The sequence below is a fragment of the Palaemon carinicauda genome, chromosome 1, assembly GCF_036898095.1.
Source record: "Palaemon carinicauda isolate YSFRI2023 chromosome 1, ASM3689809v2, whole genome shotgun sequence".
NCBI classification, from domain to species: domain Eukaryota; kingdom Metazoa; phylum Arthropoda; class Malacostraca; order Decapoda; family Palaemonidae; genus Palaemon; species Palaemon carinicauda.
In genome coordinates, this window is record NC_090725.1 from 17,100,182 (window position 1) to 17,107,681 (window position 7,500).

General features: G+C 35.2%; 1 protein-coding gene across 4 annotated transcripts in view; it reads right to left on the bottom strand.

Annotated features, from left to right (window-relative positions):
- LOC137641536 (fibrinogen- and Ig-binding protein-like) overlaps positions 1–7,500 on the bottom strand; it is a 90,693-nt gene that overhangs the window by 53,220 nt on the left and 29,973 nt on the right. Inside the window, exon 1 of one of the 4 annotated variants that reach the window (XM_068374216.1) lies at positions 6,577–6,708. The exons of 1 other annotated variant lie outside the window; for it this stretch is intronic. The gene's annotated coding sequence lies outside the window, so the exon portion shown is untranslated. Of the gene's footprint in view, positions 1–6,576; positions 6,709–7,500 lie in introns of those variants that run through there. 2 more of the 4 variants (XM_068374199.1, XM_068374193.1) reach the window with 2 other exon arrangements.

Sequence of the window (7,500 nt, forward strand, 5' to 3'; positions counted from 1 at the left end):
TCTCTATCTTGAGCTTTTAATTGAATACTTCTCCATTCATCCTCTCCTACTTCTCACTTCATAGTCCTCAGCCATGTAGGCCTGGGTCTTCCACCTCTTCTAGTGCATTGTGGAGCCCAGCTAAACGTTTGGTGAACTAATCTCTCTTGGAAAGTGTGAAGAGAATGCCCAACCCATCTCCATCTACCCCTCATAATCATCTCATCCACACATGACCCTCGAGTAATCTCTCTTATAATTTCATTTCGAATCCTGCCCTGCCCTTTAACTCCCAATATCCTTCTGAGGGCTTTGTTCTCAAATCTACTAAATCTATTGGAGATTGTTTCAATGTCATACCATGACTCATGTCCATAGAGTAACACCGATCTCACTAAACTGATATATAGTCTGATTTTTTTATGTAATTTCAGGCGATTTGATTTCTAAGTTTTACTTAACTTAGCCATTGCCTGATTTGCTTTTTTTAATTTCTCACTAAACTCTAATTCTAAAGACCCTATATTGGAGATCATAGTTCCTAAATACTTAAATGATTCTACCTCATTAATCATTTCTCCTTCCAATGATATTTCATCTTCCATTGCATACTCCGTTCTCATCATCTGTCTTTCTTCTATTTATCTTCAGCCTAACCTCGTGTGATATTTCATGAATCCTGGCAAACAAGCATTGCAAATCCGTTGGTGTTCTGCTAATTAGGACAGCATCATCAGCATATTCTAGTTCTGCTTAATTCCTATCACCAATCCAGTCCAATCCTTCTCCATCATCTCCGACTGTTCTACTCATAACAAAATCCATGAGGAGGATAAACAGCATAGGTGACAACACATTCTCTTAGAGTACTCCGCTGTTCACTGGAAATTCAGTTGATAAGACTCCATTAACATTAACTTGGCACTTGCTATGCTCATGAACAGACTTAATCAAATTTACCGATTTAAGAGGAATTCCATAATAACGCAGGACTCTCCAAAAAAATTGGTCCGGACGCTATCAAAGGCTTTTCATAGTTCACAAAGGCCATCAAAAGAGGATTTCTATATTCCACGCATTGCTGTACAACATGTCTCGAAATGAAAATCTCTCCAGTTTCTTTAGAATAAGCATACTACATATTTTCATAACAACTGACGTAAGTGTGATGCCTCTGTAATTATTGAAATCAGTCTGGTCTCCTTTTTCCCTTTTCACCAATACTCCTAGTCCCCATTCATCAGGTTTTATCTATTCAAGCAAAATTTTATAAAATAATCTTGTAAGTATTCTGTGAGTCACTTCATTTTCATCCAGTATCATCTCGGCAGTTAATCCATCGTATCCAGGGGCTTTCCATCTCTTTAGTTTTTTAGAATAGCTTCAACTTCTAACACACTGAATTCATTCATGGGTACATCAAGGTCTTCCTCAGCTTCAGATATATCAATCAGATTATTCCCTTCATATCTCCTATTCTTGACCTCACTAAAGTGTTCCATCTAACGTTGTCTTTCTTCATTTTCTGTTGTTATAATAGATCCATCACTCTTTTTGATGAGTATATGCTTCAACTTTACCCCAGTAGAGATTTCATTAATAATTCTATAAGCAATTCTTACACAAGAGCCACTCATGAATTCATAGCTTTGTCAATCTCATCTGATTTTCTGTATAAATAGCCTCTCCAGTCATTACTAGCTTTTCTTTTGACTCCACTATCAATACTGTAATACTTAGCATGCTCTACCTTGTAATTTTCATTACTTCCTCGGAAACTTTCTACAATCAATTTCTGTCTTGGTCTCCTTTTTATAATATCCCAAGTATCATATATATATATATATATATATATATATATATATATATATATATATATATATATATATATATATATATATATGTATGTATGTATGTATGTATGTATGTATGTATGTATAAACTTTAATATAATCATATTCATGTATTCATATGTACATACATGAATGAACCTTTACACATACTGATATAAATACAAATATACCAGTGCCATTATATTTTCAGTCACTATTAATTAAATTGACTTATCTCAAAACATAAATATAGTATCGTTGGGAATTGAAACTTGCTCAATAGTTATGAATGAGCAGATTTGTTGCAAATGTAAAAATGAAATCTATGAAAGGTTTCTCAGCTAACATCTTATCTCTTTTCTTTATTCTTCGTAACAATAGATAGTCTCTAAAAGTAAAATTGGTTAATATGTGATACGTTAATTTCTAGCGAAACTAGAATTCGCTATAGGAAATGGACGCGAGTGCTGTCGACTTTGGGTTTTTTCTCTGTATGACTAATTGTGGCTGGGGCATAATAACTTATATATCGATCGATTAAAATGCGAACATTGTCTATGTCATTTTTTTTTTTACTTTTGAGAGAATGATGGTGGATTTTTGCGCATGCGTTGTTTGCATTCGCTTTTATCATCTGTTATTTTCTCTTTGAATGACGTAATCATTCAAACTTGGTTGCAGGGAAATATTAGTGACAACTCAAAGATCCAGGAGATGACGCCGTGTACTCACGATTTCTACCACGTACCAAGAAAGGACAAAACTGGAGGAGGAGTGGGTGTCTTTGTGTCGAAAACCTTCTCTAGGGTTTCTATCATGAATGAAATAGTATTTGAAACATTTGAATATATCTGTTTAAAACTGACAAGAAACAATAAGGTATTGAATATAATATCATTATATAGACCACCAGGGAGTAATATGAGGAAATTCATTGAAGAATTTAGTATTCTTGTGGGTGTGGTGGACGATATCAAAAATACATTAATTGGTGGTGACTTTAATTGTTGGGTAGATGATGAAAACGATTATAAGACTAAAGAACTCAAGGAAGTATTTGAGATGTTTAATTTAATAAACAGTGTTTCGGTATCAACGTCAGTAGGTGGTCATACACTCGACTTGGTCATATGTGGAAAAGACTCAGACCTAATAAAAAACCTTGAAGTGGAACCAGACTTTGAGATCTCAAAAACACATAAACTCATCACTTTTGATGTTAATATAAATTGCACCAGAGTATTGGAAAAATGGATCACATATAGGGAACGGGAAAATTTTGATGCTGAGAATTTTATTGAAGCTAGTGTAACGCAAATGTCTTGTGAGAACACACAATGTGAACATATGGTAGACAGAGAATGTGTTGGGTGTTATACCAAGAAATACAACGACAATTTTGGAAAAATGTACGATACCATGTGTCCCATAAAGAACAAACAAATAGTTGTACGTGAAAATGTTAGATGGTATAATAGTGAGCTATTAAAGGCAAAAAGACACAGACGTAAGATGGAAGGTAGATGGAAAAGAGCCAAATCCTCACAAGCCAGAAATCTATATAATAAGGCCAGAAATGACTATAACTTCCTGTTAGAAAAAACAAAAAGAAAATTCTACAACGGCGAATGTAAGAAAACCATTAACATGAAGGACTTTCACAAAAACCTTGATGATTTGATGGGATTAAAGAAAAAATATATCTTGCCTGACAATGTTTGTGCAGAGAGATTTGCTATATTCTTCAATGAAAAAAATGATAAAATCTATAGAGGTTTCCCCCAAAATCACTTGGAAGGACAGTCAGCTATGCCAGTGAAGGAGGGAAAGAAGTTAATAAAATTTAAGGAAATAAATATGTGCGACTTATTAAAGGTTATGAGAGAGATGAAGAATACATATTGTGGAAACGACCCTTTCCCAAACAGTTCAATAAGTGAAGCTCCAAACAAGCAAGTTGTATATAATATTTACCTGAACATAATTAACCTAAGTATATCACAATCCTGTTTTCCTAGCTGTGAAAAAACTGCGTTGATCAAACCAATTTACAAAGGAAAAGGTGATGTAAATGAGCTAAATTCATATAGGCCCATTTCAAATTTATCCTACATGTCAAAGCTTATTGAAAAAGTCATAACTGAGCAATTATGGGCTCATATTGATGAGTTAGAGGTATTCCCGGAAAATCAATCGGCCCACAGAGCTAATCATTCTACAGAAACTACCTTATGCTCAATAATGAATGATATGATAGGTCTTCTTGATGAGGGAAAGTGTGGAATTTTGATTATGTTAGATCTTAGTGCTGCTTTTGACACTGCTGTGCACGAGTACTTACTTGACGACTTAAAGTCTATTGGAGTGACTGAGGAAGCACTGAAATTTTTGCGAAGTTACTTAGTGAACAGGAAGACTATTGTAGAAGTTTCTGGAAACCGATCCAATGAGAGAATTCTTATGAAGGGTGTACCACAGGGTAGTGTTCTGGGCCCTATCTTGTTTAACATATATACTATCAAGCTATCGCACATCTTGAAAAAACAAAAAGTGGGCTTTAAACTATATGCAGATGATACTCAGTTTTACCTCTCAATTTCAACAACACAAGATACAGAGAAGAAAATTGATGAGATAATGACTGAAATAAAAACATGGATGCAGAGGAAAAAGCTCAAATTAAATGATGATAAAACAGAATGTATGTTTTTTGGCACAAAGGTGGCTTTGAAGAATTACCAGTTAATTCAAAGTATAAAAATTGGTGATGCTGATGTTGGGATTGTGCCTGTTGTGAAAAATTTGGGTGTACTGATAGATTGTAATTTGTCAATGAGGGACCAAATTGTGAACACAGTGAAAGTGTGTAACTATCACCTGAGAAACATAGCGTTTATTAGAAAATATTTAACAGAGGGCAGTACAGAAATTTTAGTGATGAGTCATGTAATATCAAGGCTTGATTATTGCAATTCTCTGTACTACAAATTGCCCAATACACTACTAAGAAAGCTTCAAAATGTGCAAAACCGAGCGGCTAGACTGATAAAAGGCATTAAACTAAGGGAGAGAATAACTCCTGCATTGATCGATCTACATTGGTTACCTGTTAAGGCTAGGATTGAATTTAAAATTTGCTTGTTGACTCACAAAGCACTTACAAGTGATAAGCCTAAATATCTTCGTGATTGCTTGGTCCCCTACCCTGAAGCTACCAGCGCCGCTGTAAGAGTTAGACATGCTGATGACCCACATAGACTATTCAAAATTAGTGTGAATCATGCAATAGGAGGAAGAACGTTCAGCTATGCAGCACCGAGACTCTTTAACGACCTTCCACTCGATGTCAAGAATAGCAATAATGTGGCAGCTTTCAAGAAAAACCTGAAGACTTATCTTTTTAGAAAGTGTTATAACAGTGACCTGAAAACTATTAAGCCTGAATACAAATGCTAGCGAAATAACTGATAACGCTACAGAGCAAAATACTAACTGGAAAGAAATTATTTTTTCACACACCAAGGCCCGCCTGAGCAGACCTTTAGTGTCTGATGGAGGGCGAGAAATAAAACCGTAAAAGTAAAGTAAAAGTAAGTTACTGGTTTTCAACCAATTTAGAGCTTCCAAATATTTGTGTCCAATTTCCTGGACGTTGTTTTACAAGAGCTATTTTCCCCCACCCCTCCGCTTCAGTTTCCGCATAACTACAGTCAGCACTAAATATATTTTGAAAGTTACTGTATTTTCACCTATTTTGGTAATTATACTAAAAACGCTCTTCGTTTAGTGTATTACTGTTGTTGCTCATCTGAAAGTAAAAAACACACCGAAATAATTGCCGACACTGTTAAATTTTCCGTAAAAAAATTGTTAAAACCCTGGAATAAATGTTGCCAGGCATTTACCGTTTTGAAAACGGATATATTGACTTAGAGGAGGGATATTATGGTCGCCAACCCGTAAAAGATAATAACAAAGTGAGGGTAATATTATGGTCACCTGTGTTTTAATGAAATACGGCTGAGAACAGTATGTTTTTACGGAAAATTTCCGATTAATATTACGTTTTTTTTTTTTTACCAGTGTACAGGATTCACGCGCTAATCTTATTCATGTAACACTTGTCGGAACGGAGAGCACTGAGATGGTATTCATTTGCGAGCGAAGCAAATTCCATTTGAGGAACGCAATATAAATCATACTTAATTATGATACTTTAATTTCATGCCAATTACATGAACCATATATTTTTATGTTTATTATCATGCATTTCAGTATTGCTACAAATCATTCTTTTGTAGTGTTTCCAACCCAAAACTCCAGTTTCCAACTAAGATCCTCCATAACTATTATATGACGGGGAGAGGTTGGAATACTCATGAACGGGTCAGAAATAGATAAACCCCAAGATAGCAAGTAGGAAAAATAGGTTACACGTATTTGGCTAGACATTAAAGTACCACATATTTATCCAATAATTATTTGGTAGTTATATCCATGAAAACACATTTCGAATTACATTATAATAAATCAATTGCGATCATATTATGGTATGAGTCACCTTCATCTTTTACTAAGAATCTCGCAATGATTTTAATGTCTTTTGGTACAGCTGGTATTAGAGTACTTCGCTACTGAAAGAAGCAAAAGTATCGGATTTGATAGAAGCAGTAGCAATCAATCATACTGGCACCCGTTGCAAAATGCATATATCATACCTGTCGAAAAACCTGTCAACGTTTACAAAATGAAATGATTTTCTTACGCACTACAGCGCCCTCCTGCGCGGATGATCACCAGTAACTAGCACGCTTTCAAAGAAACAATTGAGAGAGGTGAGTGTGTTGTACACTCAAGTGTTGGCAGTCGTCACACCTGTGCAGCTCAGTAGATTATCTCCACCTACCTGCAGTTACATGAACTAGGGGATGGTTTTATGCATAAGATAGCACATTATAACTATAGTCCATTTCTTTTAGCGAGTCATATTTGCACCGACTCGCAGCGGTGCCCTTTTAGCTCGGAAAAGTTTCCTGATCGCTGATTGGTTGGACAAGATAATTCTAACCAATCAGCGACCAGGAAACTTTTCCGAGCTAAAAGGGCACCGTTGCGAGTCTGTGGAAATATGACTCGCTGAAAGAAATGGACTTTAGACATACGGACAACTATGTTTCTTGAAACATTGAGCTCATAATAATTTACTTTTCTCCACTGATATTAAAGCCGAATGCTTCGATCAATACATGTCCAATTGAGTGAAAGTGGATTACCAAACGCTAAAGTTGAATAGTTATAATCCAAATGTTCTCGCCAAAATGTGGTTTTATATTGAGATTTTAGATATCAATAAAGACCCCAGTAGCATGGAGAAATTGAATAAAACTAAATAAAAACAAAACAAGCCAGCTTAGCTGACTGGACTTGAGGAGGAGCTATTCATGAACTAAGGGCTTTCTATAGTTGCAGTGGAAAACTCTTTATTTAATGGATAAGTGTAATATGAAGGAAAATCTTTACCGTTAACTATACCTGCTTGAGATATGGCTGTCTTTTAAACTGGTACTTGAGATTCGTTCATCATAGAATACAAGTCTGTCCGGAGCTTTCGTAAATCAACCATCTTAAAGATTTTTTTCAGTCATTCAACTTTTTCTAAAAATGCAGCATTTTTTTTTTTTTATAAATT